Source organism: Saccoglossus kowalevskii, chromosome 14 (genome assembly GCF_978046115.1).
Source record: "Saccoglossus kowalevskii chromosome 14, keSacKowa6.1, whole genome shotgun sequence".
Classification (NCBI taxonomy): Eukaryota; Metazoa; Hemichordata; class Enteropneusta; family Harrimaniidae; genus Saccoglossus; species Saccoglossus kowalevskii.
Window position 1 is genome coordinate 7,254,368 of NC_140654.1, and position 21,870 is coordinate 7,276,237.

At 40.5% G+C, this 21,870-nt stretch overlaps 1 long non-coding RNA gene across 1 annotated transcript in view; it reads right to left on the bottom strand.

Moving 5' to 3' along the window:
* The window catches only part of LOC146734416 (uncharacterized), an 86,636-nt gene extending 68,104 nt beyond the window's left edge, over positions 1-18,532 (bottom strand). Inside the window, exon 1 of the long non-coding RNA XR_014931488.1 lies at positions 18,316-18,532. This is a non-coding gene — a long non-coding RNA (uncharacterized LOC146734416). The remainder of the gene's footprint in view (positions 1-18,315) is intronic.
* Between the last annotated feature and the right edge of the window lie 3,338 nt (positions 18,533-21,870).

The following is a 21,870-nucleotide window of genomic DNA, read 5'->3' on the forward strand; positions in this document are numbered from 1 at the left end:
ACCGCTTCCCATAATAACAACCAATCTGAAATACCCCTTCCCATAATAACTACCAATCTGAAATACCCCTTCCCATAATAACAACCAATCTGAAATACCCCTTCCCATAATAACAACCAATCTAAAATACCCCTTCCCTTAATCACAACCAATCTGAGATACCCCTTCCCATAATAACTACCAATCTGAGATACCCCTTCCCATAATAACAACCAATCTAAAATACCCCTTCCCTTAATCACAACCAATCTGAGATACCCCTTCCCATAATAACTACCAATCTGAGATACCCCTTCCCATAATAACAACCAATCTGAAATACTCCTTCCCATAATAACAACCAATCTAAAATACCCCTTCCCTTAATCACAACCAATCTGAGATACCCCTTCCCATAATAACTACCAATCTGAGATACCCCTTCCCATAATAACAACCAATCTGAAATACCCCTTCCCATAATAACAACCAATCTGAAATACCCCTTCCCTTAATCACAACCAATCTGAGATACCCCTTCCCATAATCACAACCAATCTGAAATACCCCTTCCCTTAATCACAACCAATCTGAGATACCCCTACCCATAATCACGACCAATCTGAGATACCCCTTCCCATAATAACAACCAATCTGAAATACCCCTTCCCATAATAACAACCAATCTGAAATACTCCTTCCCATAATAACAACCAATCTGAAATACCCCTTCCCTTAATCACAACCAATCTGAAATACTCCTTCCCATAATAACAACCAATCTGAGATACCCCTTCCCTTAATCACAACCAATCTGAGATACCCCTTCCCATAATAACAACCAATCTGAAATACCCCTTCCCATAATAACAACCAATCTGAAATACTCCTTCCCATAATAACAACCAATCTGAGATACCTCTTCCCTTAATCACAACCAATCTGAAATACTCCTTCCCATAATAACAACCAATCTGAGATACCTCTTCCCTTAATCACAACCAATCTGAGATACCCCTTCCCATAATAACAACCAATCTGAAATACCCCTTCCCATAATAACAACCAATCTCAAATACTCCTTCCCATAATAACAACCAATCTGAGATACCCCTTCCCTTAATCACAACCAATCTGAGATACCCCTTCCCATAATCACAACCAATCTGAGATACCCCTTCCCATAATAACTACCAATCTGAGATACCCCTTCCCATAATAACAACCAATCTGAGATACCCCTTCCCTTAATCACAACCAATCTGAGATACTCCTTCCCATAATAACAACCAATCTAAAATACCCCTTCCCTTAATCACAACCAATCTGAGATACCCCTTCCCATAATAACAACCAATCTGAAATACCCCTTCCAATAATAACAACCAATCTGAAATACTCCTTCCCATAATAACAACCAATCTGAGATACCCCTTCCCTTAATCACAACCAATCTGAGATACCCCTTCCCATAATCACAACCAATCTGAGATACCCTTTCCCATAATCACAACCAATCTGAGATACCCCTTCCCATAATAACTACCAATCTGAGATACCCCTTCCCATAATAACAACCAATCTGAGATACTCCTTCCCATAATAACAACCAATCTGAGATACCTCTTCCCATAATCACGACCAATCTGAGATACCCCTTCCCTTAATCACAAGTAATCTGAGATACCCCTTCCCTTAATCACAACCAATCTGAGATACCCCTTCCCATAATAACAACCAATCTGAAATACCGCTTCCCATAATAACAACCAATCTGAAATACCCCTTCCCATAATAACTACCAATCTGAAATACCCCTTCCCATAATAACAACCAATCTGAAATACCCCTTCCCATAATAACAACCAATCTAAAATACCCCTTCCCTTAATCACAACCAATCTGAGATACCCCTTCCCATAATAACTACCAATCTGAGATACCCCTTCCCATAATAACAACCAATCTAAAATACCCCTTCCCTTAATCACAACCAATCTGAGATACCCCTTCCCATAATAACTACCAATCTGAGATACCCCTTCCCATAATAACAACCAATCTGAAATACTCCTTCCCATAATAACAACCAATCTAAAATACCCCTTCCCTTAATCACAACCAATCTGAGATACCCCTTCCCATAATAACTACCAATCTGAGATACCCCTTCCCATAATAACAACCAATCTGAAATACCCCTTCCCATAATAACAACCAATCTGAAATACCCCTTCCCTTAATCACAACCAATCTGAGATACCCCTTCCCATAATCACAACCAATCTGAAATACCCCTTCCCTTAATCACAACCAATCTGAGATACCCCTACCCATAATCACGACCAATCTGAGATACCCCTTCCCATAATAACAACCAATCTGAAATACCCCTTCCCATAATAACAACCAATCTGAAATACTCCTTCCCATAATAACAACCAATCTAAAATACCCCTTCCCTTAATCACAACCAATCTGAGATACCCCTTCCCATAATAACTACCAATCTGAGATACCCCTTCCCTTAATCACAACCAATCTGAAATACCCCTTCCCTTAATCACAACCAATCTGAGATACCCCTTCCCATAATAACTACCAATCTGAGATACCCCTTTCCATAATAACAACCAATCCGAGATACCCCTTCCCTTAATCACAACCAATCTGAGATACCCCTTCCCATAATAACTACCAATCTGAAATACTCCTTCCCATAATAACAACCAATCTGAGATACCCCTTCCCTTAATCACAACCAATCTGAGATACCCCTTCCCTTAATCACAACCAATCTGAGATACTCCTTCCCATAATAACAACCAATCTGAGATACCCCTTCCCTTAATCACAACCAATCTGAGATACCCCTTCCCATAATAACAACCAATCTGAAATACCCCTTCCCTTAATCACAACCAATCTGAAATACTCCTTCCCATAATAACAACCAATCTGAGATACCCCTTCCCTTAATCACAACCAATCTGAGATACCCCTTCCCATAATAACAACCAATCTGAAATACCCCTTCCCATAATAACAACCAATCTGAAATACTCCTTCCCATAATAACAACCAATCTGAGATACCTCTTCCCTTAATCACAACCAATCTGAAATACTCCTTCCCATAATAACAACCAATCTGAGATACCTCTTCCCTTAATCACAACCAATCTGAGATACCCCTTCCCATAATAACAACCAATCTGAAATACCCCTTCCCATAATAACAACCAATCTGAAATACTCCTTCCCATAATAACAACCAATCTGAGATACCCCTTCCCTTAATCACAACCAATCTGAGATACCCCTTCCCATAATCACAACCAATCTGAGATACCCCTTCCCATAATAACTACCAATCTGAGATACCCCTTCCCATAATAACAACCAATCTGAGATACCCCTTCCCTTAATCACAACCAATCTGAGATACTCCTTCCCATAATAACAACCAATCTAAAATACCCCTTCCCTTAATCACAACCAATCTGAGATACCCCTTCCCATAATAACAACCAATCTGAAATACCCCTTCCAATAATAACAACCAATCTGAAATACTCCTTCCCATAATAACAACCAATCTGAGATACCCCTTCCCTTAATCACAACCAATCTGAGATACCCCTTCCCATAATCACAACCAATCTGAGATACCCCTTCCCATAATCACAACCAATCTGAGATACCCCTTCCCATAATAACTACCAATCTGAGATACCCCTTCCCATAATAACAACCAATCTGAGATACTCCTTCCCATAATAACAACCAATCTAAAATACCCCTTCCCATAATCACGACCAATCTGAGATACCCCTTCCCATAATAACAACCAATCTGAGATACCCCTTCCCATAATAACTACCAATCTGAGATACCCCTTCCCATAATAACAACCAATCTGAGATACTCCTTCCCATAATAACAACCAATCTGAGATACCCCTTCCCTTAATCACAACCAATCTGAGATACTCCTTCCCTTAATCACAACCAATCTGAAATACCCCTACCCATAATCACGACCAATCTGAGATACCCCTTCCCATAATAACAACCAATCTGAGATACCCCTTCCCATAATAACAACCAATCTGAGATACCCCTTCCCTTAATCACAACCAATCTGAGATACTCCTTCCCATAATAACAACCAATCTAAAATACCCCTTCCCTTAATCACAACCAATCTGAGATACCCCTTCCCATAATAACTACCAATCTGAGATACCCCTTCCCTTAATCACAACCAATCTGAGATACCCCTTCCCATAATAACAACCAATCTGAGATACTCCTTCCCTTAATCACAACCAATCTGAGATACTCCTTCCCATAATAACAACCAATCTAAAATACCCCTTCCCTTAATCACAACCAATCTGAGATACTCCTTCCCATAATAACAACCAATCTGAAATACTCCTTCCCATAATAACAACCAATCTAAAATACCCCTTCCCTTAATCACAACCAATCTGAGATACCCCTTCCCATAATAACAACCAATCTGAGATACCCCTTCCCTTAATCACAACCAATCTGAAATACCCCTTCCCTTAATCACAACCAATCTGAGATACCTCTTCCCATAATCACGACCAATCTGAGATACCCCTTCCCTTAATCACAACCAATCTGAGATACCCCTTCCCATAATAACTACCAATCTGAGATACCCCTTCCCATAATCACAACCAATCTGAAATACCCCTTCCCATAATAACAACCAATCTGAAATACCCCTTCCCATAATAACAACCAATCTGAAATACTCCTTCCCATAATAACAACCAATCTAAAATACCCCTTCCCTTAATCACAACCAATCTGAGATACCCCTTCCCATAATAACTACCAATCTGAGATACCCCTTCCCTTAATCACAACCAATCTGAGATACCCCTTCCCATTATAACAAGCAATCTGAAATACTCCTTCCCTTAATTACAAGTAATCTGAGATACCCCTTCCCATAATCACAAATAATCTGAGATACCTCTTCCCTTAATCACAACCAATCCGAGATACCCCTTCCCTTAATCACAACCAATCTGAGATACCCTCTTTCCATAATCATGACCAATCTGAGATACCCCTTCCCATAATCACAACCAATCTGAGTTACCCTCTTTCCATAATCATGACCAATCTGAGAAACCCCTTCCCATAATCACAAATAATCTGAGATACCCCTTCCCTTAATCACAAATAATCTGAGATACCCCTTCCCTTAATCACAAATAATATGAGATACCCCTTCCCTTAATCACAACCAATCCGAGATACCCCTTCCCTTAATCACAACCAATCTGAGTTACCCTCTTTCCATAATCATGACCAATCTGAGATACCCCTTCCCATAATCACAACCAATCTGAGATACCCCTTCCCATAATAACAACCAATCTGAGATACCCCTTCCCATAATCACAACCAATCTGAGATACCCCTTCCCTTAATCACGACCAATCTGAGATACCCCTTCCCATAATAACAACCAATCTGAGATACCCCTTCTCTTAATCACGACCAATCTGAGATACCCCTTCCCATAATAACAACCAATCTGAGATACCCCTTCCCTTAATCACAACCAATCTGAGATACCCCTTCCCATAATAACTACCAATCTGAAATACTCCTTCCCATAATAACAACCAATCTGAGATACCCCTTCCCTTAATCACAACCAATCTGAGATACCCCTTCCCTTAATCACAACCAATCTGAGATACTCCTTCCCATAATAACAACCAATCTGAGATACCCCTTCCCTTAATCACAACCAATCTGAGATACCCCTTCCCATAATAACAACCAATCTGAAATACCCCTTCCCTTAATCACAACCAATCTGAGATACCCCTTCCCATAATAACTACCAATCTGAAATACTCCTTCCCATAATAACAACCAATCTGAGATACCCCTTCCCTTAATCACAACCAATCTGAGATACCCCTTCCCTTAATCACAACCAATCTGAGATACTCCTTCCCATAATAACAACCAATCTGAGATACCCCTTCCCATAATAACTACCAATCTGAGATACCCCTTCCCATAATAACAACCAATCTGAGATACTCCTTCCCATAATAACAACCAATCTGAGATACCTCTTCCCATAATCACGACCAATCTGAGATACCCCTTCCCTTAATCACAAGTAATCTGAGATACCCCTTCCCTTAATCACAACCAATCTGAGATACCCCTTCCCATAATAACAACCAATCTGAAATACCGCTTCCCATAATAACAACCAATCTGAAATACCCCTTCCCATAATAACTACCAATCTGAAATACCCCTTCCCATAATAACAACCAATCTGAAATACCCCTTCCCATAATAACAACCAATCTAAAATACCCCTTCCCTTAATCACAACCAATCTGAGATACCCCTTCCCATAATAACTACCAATCTGAGATACCCCTTCCCATAATAACAACCAATCTAAAATACCCCTTCCCTTAATCACAACCAATCTGAGATACCCCTTCCCATAATAACTACCAATCTGAGATACCCCTTCCCATAATAACAACCAATCTGAAATACTCCTTCCCATAATAACAACCAATCTAAAATACCCCTTCCCTTAATCACAACCAATCTGAGATACCCCTTCCCATAATAACTACCAATCTGAGATACCCCTTCCCATAATAACAACCAATCTGAAATACCCCTTCCCATAATAACAACCAATCTGAAATACCCCTTCCCTTAATCACAACCAATCTGAGATACCCCTTCCCATAATCACAACCAATCTGAAATACCCCTTCCCTTAATCACAACCAATCTGAGATACCCCTACCCATAATCACGACCAATCTGAGATACCCCTTCCCATAATAACAACCAATCTGAAATACCCCTTCCCATAATAACAACCAATCTGAAATACTCCTTCCCATAATAACAACCAATCTAAAATACCCCTTCCCTTAATCACAACCAATCTGAGATACCCCTTCCCATAATAACTACCAATCTGAGATACCCCTTCCCTTAATCACAACCAATCTGAAATACCCCTTCCCTTAATCACAACCAATCTGAGATACCCCTTCCCATAATAACTACCAATCTGAGATACCCCTTTCCATAATAACAACCAATCCGAGATACCCCTTCCCTTAATCACAACCAATCTGAGATACCCCTTCCCATAATAACTACCAATCTGAAATACTCCTTCCCATAATAACAACCAATCTGAGATACCCCTTCCCTTAATCACAACCAATCTGAGATACCCCTTCCCTTAATCACAACCAATCTGAGATACTCCTTCCCATAATAACAACCAATCTGAGATACCCCTTCCCTTAATCACAACCAATCTGAGATACCCCTTCCCATAATAACAACCAATCTGAAATACCCCTTCCCTTAATCACAACCAATCTGAAATACTCCTTCCCATAATAACAACCAATCTGAGATACCCCTTCCCTTAATCACAACCAATCTGAGATACCCCTTCCCATAATAACAACCAATCTGAAATACCCCTTCCCATAATAACAACCAATCTGAAATACTCCTTCCCATAATAACAACCAATCTGAGATACCTCTTCCCTTAATCACAACCAATCTGAAATACTCCTTCCCATAATAACAACCAATCTGAGATACCTCTTCCCTTAATCACAACCAATCTGAGATACCCCTTCCCATAATAACTACCAATCTGAAATACTCCTTCCCATAATAACAACCAATCTGAGATACCCCTTCCCTTAATCACAACCAATCTGAGATACCCCTTCCCTTAATCACAACCAATCTGAGATACTCCTTCCCATAATAACAACCAATCTGAGATACCCCTTCCCTTAATCACAACCAATCTGAGATACCCCTTCCCATAATAACAACCAATCTGAAATACCCCTTCCCTTAATCACAACCAATCTGAGATACCCCTTCCCATAATAACTACCAATCTGAAATACTCCTTCCCATAATAACAACCAATCTGAGATACCCCTTCCCTTAATCACAACCAATCTGAGATACCCCTTCCCTTAATCACAACCAATCTGAGATACTCCTTCCCATAATAACAACCAATCTGAGATACCCCTTCCCATAATAACTACCAATCTGAGATACCCCTTCCCATAATAACAACCAATCTGAGATACTCCTTCCCATAATAACAACCAATCTGAGATACCTCTTCCCATAATCACGACCAATCTGAGATACCCCTTCCCTTAATCACAAGTAATCTGAGATACCCCTTCCCTTAATCACAACCAATCTGAGATACCCCTTCCCATAATAACAACCAATCTGAAATACCGCTTCCCATAATAACAACCAATCTGAAATACCCCTTCCCATAATAACTACCAATCTGAAATACCCCTTCCCATAATAACAACCAATCTGAAATACCCCTTCCCATAATAACAACCAATCTAAAATACCCCTTCCCTTAATCACAACCAATCTGAGATACCCCTTCCCATAATAACTACCAATCTGAGATACCCCTTCCCATAATAACAACCAATCTAAAATACCCCTTCCCTTAATCACAACCAATCTGAGATACCCCTTCCCATAATAACTACCAATCTGAGATACCCCTTCCCATAATAACAACCAATCTGAAATACTCCTTCCCATAATAACAACCAATCTAAAATACCCCTTCCCTTAATCACAACCAATCTGAGATACCCCTTCCCATAATAACTACCAATCTGAGATACCCCTTCCCATAATAACAACCAATCTGAAATACCCCTTCCCATAATAACAACCAATCTGAAATACCCCTTCCCTTAATCACAACCAATCTGAGATACCCCTTCCCATAATCACAACCAATCTGAAATACCCCTTCCCTTAATCACAACCAATCTGAGATACCCCTACCCATAATCACGACCAATCTGAGATACCCCTTCCCATAATAACAACCAATCTGAAATACCCCTTCCCATAATAACAACCAATCTGAAATACTCCTTCCCATAATAACAACCAATCTAAAATACCCCTTCCCTTAATCACAACCAATCTGAGATACCCCTTCCCATAATAACTACCAATCTGAGATACCCCTTCCCTTAATCACAACCAATCTGAAATACCCCTTCCCTTAATCACAACCAATCTGAGATACCCCTTCCCATAATAACTACCAATCTGAGATACCCCTTTCCATAATAACAACCAATCCGAGATACCCCTTCCCTTAATCACAACCAATCTGAGATACCCCTTCCCATAATAACTACCAATCTGAAATACTCCTTCCCATAATAACAACCAATCTGAGATACCCCTTCCCTTAATCACAACCAATCTGAGATACCCCTTCCCTTAATCACAACCAATCTGAGATACTCCTTCCCATAATAACAACCAATCTGAGATACCCCTTCCCTTAATCACAACCAATCTGAGATACCCCTTCCCATAATAACAACCAATCTGAAATACCCCTTCCCTTAATCACAACCAATCTGAAATACTCCTTCCCATAATAACAACCAATCTGAGATACCCCTTCCCTTAATCACAACCAATCTGAGATACCCCTTCCCATAATAACAACCAATCTGAAATACCCCTTCCCATAATAACAACCAATCTGAAATACTCCTTCCCATAATAACAACCAATCTGAGATACCTCTTCCCTTAATCACAACCAATCTGAAATACTCCTTCCCATAATAACAACCAATCTGAGATACCTCTTCCCTTAATCACAACCAATCTGAGATACCCCTTCCCATAATAACAACCAATCTGAAATACCCCTTCCCATAATAACAACCAATCTCAAATACTCCTTCCCATAATAACAACCAATCTGAGATACCCCTTCCCTTAATCACAACCAATCTGAGATACCCCTTCCCATAATCACAACCAATCTGAGATACCCCTTCCCATAATAACTACCAATCTGAGATACCCCTTCCCATAATAACAACCAATCTGAGATACCCCTTCCCTTAATCACAACCAATCTGAGATACTCCTTCCCATAATAACAACCAATCTAAAATACCCCTTCCCTTAATCACAACCAATCTGAGATACCCCTTCCCATAATAACAACCAATCTGAAATACCCCTTCCAATAATAACAACCAATCTGAAATACTCCTTCCCATAATAACAACCAATCTGAGATACCCCTTCCCTTAATCACAACCAATCTGAGATACCCCTTCCCATAATCACAACCAATCTGAGATACCCCTTCCCATAATCACAACCAATCTGAGATACCCCTTCCCATAATAACTACCAATCTGAGATACCCCTTCCCATAATAACAACCAATCTGAGATACTCCTTCCCATAATAACAACCAATCTAAAATACCCCTTCCCATAATCACGACCAATCTGAGATACCCCTTCCCATAATAACAACCAATCTGAGATACCCCTTCCCATAATAACTACCAATCTGAGATACCCCTTCCCATAATAACAACCAATCTGAGATACTCCTTCCCATAATAACAACCAATCTAAAATACCCCTTCCCATAATCACGACCAATCTGAGATACCCCTTCCCATAATAACAACCAATCTGAGATACCCCTTCCCATAATAACAACCAATCTGAGATACCCCTTCCCTTAATCACAACCAATCTGAGATACTCCTTCCCTTAATCACAACCAATCTGAAATACCCCTATCCATAATCACGACCAATCTGAGATACCCCTTCCCATAATAACAACCAATCTGAGATACCCCTTCCCATAATAACAACCAATCTGAGATACCCCTTCCCTTAATCACAACCAATCTGAGATACTCCTTCCCATAATAACAACCAATCTAAAATACCCCTTCCCTTAATCACAACCAATCTGAGATACCCCTTCCCATAATAACTACCAATCTGAGATACCCCTTCCCTTAATCACAACCAATCTGAGATACCCCTTCCCATAATAACAACCAATCTGAGATACTCCTTCCCTTAATCACAACCAATCTGAGATACTCCTTCCCATAATAACAACCAATCTAAAATACCCCTTCCCTTAATCACAACCAATCTGAGATACTCCTTCCCATAATAACAACCAATCTGAAATACTCCTTCCCATAATAACAACCAATCTAAAATACCCCTTCCCTTAATCACAACCAATCTGAGATACCCCTTCCCATAATAACAACCAATCTGAGATACCCCTTCCCTTAATCACAACCAATCTGAAATACCCCTTCCCTTAATCACAACCAATCTGAGATACCTCTTCCCATAATCACGACCAATCTGAGATACCCCTTCCCTTAATCACAACCAATCTGAGATACCCCTTCCCATAATAACTACCAATCTGAGATACCCCTTCCCATAATCACAACCAATCTGAAATACCCCTTCCCATAATAACAACCAATCTGAAATACCCCTTCCCATAATAACAACCAATCTGAAATACTCCTTCCCATAATAACAACCAATCTAAAATACCCCTTCCCTTAATCACAACCAATCTGAGATACCCCTTCCCATAATAACTACCAATCTGAGATACCCCTTCCCTTAATCACAACCAATCTGAGATACCCCTTCCCATTATAACAAGCAATCTGAAATACTCCTTCCCTTAATTACAAGTAATCTGAGATACCCCTTCCCATAATCACAAATAATCTGAGATACCTCTTCCCTTAATCACAACCAATCCGAGATACCCCTTCCCTTAATCACAACCAATCTGAGATACCCTCTTTCCATAATCATGACCAATCTGAGATACCCCTTCCCATAATCACAACCAATCTGAGTTACCCTCTTTCCATAATCATGACCAATCTGAGAAACCCCTTCCCATAATCACAAATAATCTGAGATACCCCTTCCCTTAATCACAAATAATCTGAGATACCCCTTCCCTTAATCACAAATAATATGAGATACCCCTTCCCTTAATCACAACCAATCCGAGATACCCCTTCCCTTAATCACAACCAATCTGAGTTACCCTCTTTCCATAATCATGACCAATCTGAGATACCCCTTCCCATAATCACAACCAATCTGAGATACCCCTTCCCATAATAACAACCAATCTGAGATACCCCTTCCCATAATCACAACCAATCTGAGATACCCCTTCCCTTAATCACGACCAATCTGAGATACCCCTTCCCATAATAACAACCAATCTGAGATACCCCTTCTCTTAATCACGACCAATCTGAGATACCCCTTCCCATAATAACAACCAATCTGAGATACCCCTTCCCATATTAACAACCAATCTGAGATACCCCTTCCCATAATCACAACCAATCTGAAATACTCCTTCCCTTAATTACAAGTAATCTGAGATACCCCTTCCCATAATCACAAATAATCTGAGATACCTCTTCCCTTAATCACAACCAATCCGAGATACCCCTTCCCTTAATCACAACCAATCTGAGATACCCTCTTTCCATAATCATGACCAATCTGAGATACCCCTTCCCATAATCACAACCAATCTGAGTTACCCTCTTTCCATAATCATGACCAATCTGAGAAACCCCTTCCCATAATCACAAATAATCTGAGATACCCCTTCCCTTAATCACAAATAATCTGAGATACCCCTTCCCTTAATCACAAATAATATGAGATACCCCTTCCCTTAATCACAACCAATCCGAGATACCCCTTCCCTTAATCACAACCAATCTGAGTTACCCTCTTTCCATAATCATGACCAATCTGAGATACCCCTTCCCATAATCACAACCAATCTGAGATACCCCTTCCCATAATAACAACCAATCTGAGATACCCCTTCCCATAATCACAACCAATCTGAGATACCCCTTCCCTTAATCACGACCAATCTGAGATACCCCTTCCCATAATAACAACCAATCTGAGATACCCCTTCTCTTAATCACGACCAATCTGAGATACCCCTTCCCATAATAACAACCAATCTGAGATACCCCTTCCCATATTAACAACCAATCTGAGATACCCCTTCCCATAATCACAACCAATCTGAGATACCCCTTCCCTTAATCACAAGTAATCTGAGATACCCCTTCCCTTAATTACAACCAATCTGAGATATCCCTTCCCATAATAACAACCAATCTGAGATACCCCTTCCCATAATAACAACCAATCTGAGATACCCCTTCTCTTAATCACAATCAATCCGAGATACCCCTTCCCATAATCACAACCAATCTGAGATACCTCTTCCCATAATCACGACCAATCTGAGATACCCCTTCCCTTAATCACAACCAATCTGAGATACCCCTTCCCTTAATCACAACCAATCTGAGATACCCCTACCCATAATCACGACCAATCTGAGATACCCCTTCCCTTAATCACAACCATTCTGAGATACCTCTTCCCATAATCACAACCAATCTGAGATACCCCTTCCCTTAATCACAACCAATCTGAGATACCCCTTCCCATAATAACAACCAATCTGAGATACCCCTTCCCTTAATCACAACCAATCTGAGATACCTCTTCCCATAATCACAACCAATCTGAGATACCTTTTCCCATAATAACAACCAATCCGAGATACCCCTTCCCATAATAACAACCAATCTGAGATACCCCTTCCCTTAATCACGACCAATCTGAGATACCCCTTCCCTTAATCACAACCAATCTGAGATACCCCTTCCCATAATAACAACCAATCTGAGATACCCCTTCCCTTAATCACAACCAATCTGAGATACCCCTTCCCATATTAACAACCAATCTGAGATACCCCTTCCCTTAATCACAACCAATCTGAGATACCCCTTCCCATATTAACAACCAGTCTGAGATACCCCTTCTCATAATAACAACCAATCTGAGGTACCCCTTCCCATAATCACAACCAATCTGAGATACCCCTTCCCATAATAACAACCAATCTGAGATACCCCTTCCCATATTAACAACCAATCTGAGATACCCCTTCCCATAATCACGACCAATCTGAGATACCCCTTCCCTTAATCACAACCATTCTGAGATACCTCTTCCCATAATCACAACCAATCTGAGATACCCCTTCCCTTAATCACAACCAATCTGAGATACCCCTTCCCATAATAACAACCAATCTGAGATACCCCTTCCCTTAATCACAACCAATCTGAGATACCTCTTCCCATAATCACAACCAATCTGAGATACCTTTTCCCATAATAACAACCAATCCGAGATACCCCTTCCCATAATAACAACCAATCTGAGATACCCCTTCCCTTAATCACGACCAATCTGAGATACCCCTTCCCTTAATCACAACCAATCTGAGATACCCCTTCCCATAATAACAACCAATCTGAGATACCCCTTCCCTTAATCACAACCAATCTGAGATACCCCTTCCCATATTAACAACCAATCTGAGATACCCCTTCCCTTAATCACAACCAATCTGAGATACCCCTTCCCATATTAACAACCAGTCTGAGATACCCCTTCTCATAATAACAACCAATCTGAGGTACCCCTTCCCATAATCACAACCAATCTGAGATACCCCTTCCCATAATAACAACCAATCTGAGATACCCCTTCCCATATTAACAACCAATCTGAGATACCCCTTCCCATAATCACGACCAATCTGAGATACCCCTTCCCTTAATCACAACCAATCTGAGATACCCCTTCCCTTAATCACAACCAATCCGAGATACCCCTTCCCTTAATCACAACCAATCTGAGATATCCCTTCCCATAATAACAACCAATCTGAGATACCCCTTCCCATAATAACAACCAATCTGAGATACCCCTTCCCATAATCACAACCAATCTGAGATACCCCTTCCCATAATCACAACCAATCTGAGATACCCCTTCCCTTAATCACAACCAATCTGAGATACCCCTTCTCTTAATCACAACCAATCTGAGATACCTCTTCCCATAATCACAACCAATCTGAGATACCCCTTCCCATATTAACAACCAGTCTGAGATACCCCTTCCCATAATAACAACCAATCTGAGGTACCCCTTCCCATAATCACAACCAATCTGAGATACCCCTTCCCATAATAACAACCAATCTGAGATACCCCTTCCCATATTAACAACCAATCTGAGATATCCCTTCCCATAATAACAACCAATCTGAGATACCCCTTCCCATAATAACAACCAATCTGAGATACCCCTTCCCATAATCACAACCAATCTGAGATACCCCTTCCCATAATCACAACCAATCTGAGATACCCCTTCCCTTAATCACAACCAATCTGAGATACCCCTTCCCTTAATCACAACCAATCTGAGATACCTCTTCCCATAATCACGACCAATCTGAGATACCCCTTCCCTTAATCACAACCAATCCGAGATACCCCTTCCCATAATCACAACCAATCTGAGATACCTCTTCCCATAATCACGACCAATCTGAGATACCCCTTCCCTTAATCACAACCAATCTGAGATACCCCTTCCCTTAATCACAACCAATCTGAGATACCCCTTCCCATAATCACGACCAATCTGAGATACCCCTTCCCTTAATCACAACCATTCTGAGATACCTCTTTCCATAATCACAACCAATCTGAGATACCCCTTCCCTTAATCACAACCAATCTGAGATACCCCTTCCCATAATAACAACCAATCTGAGATACCCCTTCCCTTAATCACAACCAATCTGAGATACCTCTTCCCATAATCACAACCAATCTGAGATACCTTTTCCCATAATAACAACCAATCCGAGATACCCCTTCCCATAATAACAACCAATCTGAGATACCCCTTCCCTTAATGACGACCAATCTGAGATACCCCTTCCCTTAATCACAACCAATCTGAGATACCCCTTCCCATAATAACAACCAATCTGAGATACCCCTTCCCTTAATCACAACCAATCTGAGATACCCCTTCCCATATTAACAACCAATCTGAGATACCCCTTCCCTTAATCACAACCAATCTGAGATACCCCTTCCCATATTAACAACCAGTCTGAGATACCCCTTCCCATAATAACAACCAATCTGAGGTACCCCTTCCCATAATCACAACCAATCTGAGATACCCCTTCCCATAATAACAACCAATCTGAGATACCCCTTCCCATATTAACAACCAATCTGAGATACCCCTTCCCATAATCACGACCAATCTGAGATACCCCTTCCCTTAATCACAAGTAATCTGAGATACCCCTTCCCTTAATCACAACCAATCCGAGATACCCCTTCCCTTAATCACAACCAATCTGAGATATCCCTTCCCATAATAACAACCAATCTGAGATACCCCTTCCCATAATAACAACCAATCTGAGATACCCCTTTCCATAATCACAACCAATCTGAGATACCCCTTCCCATAATCACAACCAATCTGAGATACCCCTTCCCTTAATCACAACCAATCTGAGATACCCCTTCTCTTAATCACAACCAATCTGAGATACCTCTTCCCATAATCACAACCAATCTGAGATACCCCTTCCCATATTAACAACCAGTCTGAGATACCCCTTCCCATAATAACAACCAATCTGAGGTACCCCTTCCCATAATCACAACCAATCTGAGATACCCCTTCCCATAATAACAACCAATCTGAGATACCCCTTCCCATATTAACAACCAATCTGAGATACCCCTTCCCATAATCACGACCAATCTGAGATACCCCTTCCCTTAATCACAAGTAATCTGAGATACCCCTTCCCTTAATCACAACCAATCCGAGATACCCCTTCCCTTAATCACAACCAATCTGAGATATCCCTTCCCATAATAACAACCAATCTGAGATACCCCTTCCCATAATAACAACCAATCTGAGATACCCCTTCCCATAATCACAACCAATCTGAGATACCCCTTCTCTTAATCACAACCAATTTGAGATACCCCTTCCCTTAATCACAACCAATCCGGGATACCCCTTCCCATAATCACAACCAATCTGAGATACCTCTTCCCATAATCACGACCAATCTGAGATACCCCTTCCCTTAATCACAACCAATCTGAGATACCTCTTCCCATAATCACAACCAATCTGAGATACCCCTTCCCTTAATCACAACCAATCTGAGATACCCCTTCCCATAATAACAACCAATCTGAGATACCCCTTCCCTTAATCACAAGTAATCTGAGATACCCCTTCCCTTAATCACAACCAATCCGAGATACCCCTTCCCTTAATCACAACCAATCTGAGTTACCCTCTTTCCATAATCATGACCAATCTGAGATACCTCCCCACAATCACAGCCATCTTTTCAAAATGTCCAAGTTGTATCCCGGATGTTGTGTCAGCCTATGTTAAGCAACACATTATACAACCAACACTAAGTTTCACTTCCTTATTAATCAATAATATATCGAAGCTAGTAACCCTAGCAACTATATAGCGTCACGAGATGCATATCGACCACCACATCATAACAAAGGCTTTCAAGAAATCCGAGAATATAATTCGCATTTCTAATTGAATATAACACTGAAGTTGCATATAATAATCGTTACTTCTTTTGTAGGTGCGTAGCATGATCGAATCGGGCCTAGTATTTCACGGGGCATATGATAAAACTGTATACGCTGACCCATGCATATAATACGTGACAAGCAACACCAGTGTGGTTGTTATAATTGTGTATAAGACTGGGGGGAAATTATCAGTTAGTTCAGCTGAATGAGTAGCTACTTTGTATTACTCGGCAAATAGGTCGTTAACATTTTGAGCACAGCTTGAAAATAATATATTAATATTGTTGTTATTTATCAGCTGCTCCATCTATTAACGGTGTAGTACTCGAAATTGCCAATAAATACCGAATTCTATGAATTCAAATATTCATATTTGACGTTAATTCTGGATAGCTGTATCAACGAGTGTTGGTATAAAAAATGACGAGCGTAAACGTCGACGTGACGTTAATAGCACAAGATGTGTGCATCACTACACCAACACCACTTCAAATAGCTCTATTTGCATAAAGACAATGTGAAACATTTCGCCGATAACAATGATTAGAAATACGGGTGTGTCCAATCACAGCGCGTGTTCACACATTTCATGTAAACAAGCAACGTATTTTAGACGCGCTGTACACGTCGCTTGGAAACCAACATCGAACACACGCCGCGCGTCGTCTCGGTGGCGCTCACGCGTTGTCGTTGTTGACGCTGGGTGTGAATAACACGTTTACTATCACATTGTGTCTTTGGTAAATTTCATAGTCGAATCCGTTATCGAGATTTGTAACTGATGGCTATTGGGGATTAGGTGACATCGTATTCAAGTACTTACCGATCGATGACGAGAATGTTTTTCCCGATACTGCTCACACCTACACTTTCACTGAGTCAGGCGTGGATATTGTGCCTCTTCGTAGCGATTATGTTCGCTGCTTTTTGAAACGCCGCCAAGAATTAGGACTCCTTAGTGAGGGGTAAATTACACCGTCATCAGTAATTCCTATGCGCCGTGACAGCTCGCGATGACAGGTGCATACAGTCTCAATATGAACAGTGCTCTATGGCGACGCTTTGTAGATATCTTGAATTTATAATTACCGCACGGAGGGATGACGTTTATTGGAATAGCGGAAAAGGGCAATATAATGCTCCCTGGAGACAAATATACTCATTGTAATTTCAGTTTAATAATGGTGTTGCAAAAGTGAAATATGAGGGCGTTGTCTAATAATCTAAGCATTCTACATTTACATATTGATCCGTCATTTTTCTTTTTAGGAACCAGACTTGTTCATTGCGTTCTGGTATGCACACACAATAAATAGGGCACATTTTTGAAAATATACCAAAAACACGGAAAACAGGTCTACCGATTGATCACTTAAAAAAAATCGACTTCGAACAGACTGAACTGTCTCTTCCGGGCACATGTGCCTGACAGGAACAACAAACCGCAGCGCACTCGTTATAATTCCCTAATTGGCATTCTCTGACTCGAGAGGGCGCTCATATTATCACAAGCGAAAATTCGACTTGTCACAATTCTCCTTAAAAAGTCTTCCTTGCTCACGACCTCCGCAAACTATCAAATGCAAATTAAATGCCTGTCTGTTTGCCTTTCAAAGTACCTGTAAGTGGGGACATTGGTCGTAACTCCCACCAAAGACAAATTCAGCTAGCACAAATACCGAGCCGCATCTTTTTATAGGGACGAAACTCAACGTGATAAGCATTTCAAACAAATTATACGAATTACACAAGTATGCATAGACCACCTGCAAACATGGATAGACATTGAAGACGAATAGCACTCGATTAAAAAACGAATTGAACAGAACACGGACAGAATAACGGAGAGATTGAATAATCTGGAACACGGGGAGAATGAATAATCTGGAACAGGAAGAGAATGAATAATCCGGAACACGGAGAGAATGAAGAATCTGAAACACGGAGAGAATAAAGAATCTGGAACACGGAGAGAATGAATAATCTGGAACACGAAGAGAATGAATAATCTGGAACACGGAGGAAATAAATAATCTGGACTACGGAGAGAATGAATAATCTTGAACACAGAGAGAATGAAGAATCTGGAACACGGAGAGAATGAAGAATCTGGAACATTGAGTGAATGAATAATCTGGAACACAGCGAGAATGAATAATCCGGAACACGGGGAGAATGAATAATATTTGAACACGGAGATAATGAATAATATTTGAACACGGAGATAATAAATAATCTGGACTACGGAGGGAATGAATAACCTTGAACACGGAGTATGAAGAATCTGGAACACGCGACGAGAATGACGAATCTGGAACACGAAGAGAATGATTAATCTGGACTACGAAGAGAATTTATAATCTGGAACATGGAGGGAATTAATAACTGGGAATGCAGACAGAATGAATAATCTGGAACACAGAGAGAATGAATAATCTGGAACACAGAGAGAATGAATAATCTGGAACCATAGACCTTAGAAAACAGGGAATGCAACTTCTGTCTGAGACAAAGGTAAATCCAGTTTCCTGTGTGCAACGTGGGTTATAATATCCTGTATAGATAATCCCATTAATAAATATACCTATACATCTGAGACAATTTTAGTTCTTACTTTTCTACGCTTTTTTATATGTTTGATAAGTTATGCTGTGCCAATATTCACATTTGTCAGTGTATAACGGGTGCACTATGCTATATCTGTTCTAAATATGATGAAAAATCCACACAAATGTTGACAGGTCATTGTTTACGTTTAGGCAGTTTTGTTTTCTTGTAGAGAAAACTGACCATTTTTATTTCCCTTTCCTGTTTCTATAGTGGAATAAAAACTGTTAACTTTGCAATTTTTAGTTTCACTCGTATCAATAGAATGGACTTGGCTATTCAGTTTTAATCGAATGTAATTTTTCTGATTATATTCCAACCACAAAATTGTCTCATTTTGTGTAGCTACTCCCTGGTAGCCATGTTTGGCTTATGTAACAGTAGAGGATGTAACAGGGGTGTTGACATAGCTTTATTGTCAGTTTCACTAAGGTGTTAATTTGGTAGAGGATTATAACTAAGGTTACTTGAACGGGATACCCTTAGTAGCATGTCCCTGTTTTCTAAAGTCTATGCTGGAACACAGAGAGAATGAATAATCTGGAACACGTGCGGGAATAAATAATGTGTAACAAGTAGACTGTATGATGATGAAACGAAATGAATGCAGTCTTGTAGAATACGTTATTAGCTTAATGCTCTTCGCTCCAACTGGAGCATAAGGTGCCAATATATCTACACCAGCCTTCACGATCCTGAGCAAGCGAATGAATCTCGCTCCAGGTTTCCCCCATTTCTACTATTTCCTCTTCCAATGTCCTACGCCAGGTGCCCAATAGTCTGCCTCTTCTCCTTTTTTCTAGTGGTGCCCATCTGAGTGAAGTGTGTGGGTGTCTGGTCATATTCATTCTCATTACATGGCCCAGCCATCGCCAGCGTCTTGCTTCATGAATTATATTTTTGATACCTGTGCGTTTACTGATTTTTTTGTTTGTAAAATGTTGTGACCAGTGTACTTTCAGAAATCGGCGGAGACACCGGCTTTCAAATACATTGTGCCTGCTCTCAATCTTCTTTTTGGTTCTGCTGCATACAGGAGGACCGAGCGTACATTTGATTCATTGATTTTCAACTTCGTGGTGGATCAGGACTGACGTTTTCCAGATATTCTGCAGTCCACTGAAGACGTGAAGTGGAGATTTTCTTCTCGATACTGCTGTCTGTCAGCTGGTATATAGCTGCCAAGGTATTTGAAATTCTGTACCTCTTCTATATCTACTCCATGCACACTGATTTTTGTTGTGCCTATGTTCTTCATAACCTTGGTTTTATCAGAGTGAATCCTGAGTCCTATGCCTGTTGCAATTCTGTTGACCCGATCTGTCTTCTCTTGAATGTCTTTCTCGGTATGAGAAAACAGGGCAATGTCATCTGCAAAGTCAGCATCCCCAGTCTTGCTGTTACGCCCTATACAAGTCCCCTTGGTTTGTACGTAATACTATCGAGTTATTTGAACATGTTAAACGTTTCAATATTGTAGCATACTGAGACAGGCCATTTCCGTTTGATCTATTCCATTCAGGCTACTTTGCCTCCTCCTCCTCCTCCGGTAATTAAGAAACAAATAGCTATTGTCGGAATGATTCACGTTTCACCGCCACCAACTCGACCCCCCTCTCTAGTGTTAATATGTTAATTGATGCAACACTTGTTTCTTGTCCGAATACACATACTTTGAACAAGGTTATGTAAACTGCGGGGACTGATTGGGCACCATCAACGAATTAGGCCTGATGGCGATCAGACAATTTTATTCAGTCAAAAGCTTGTG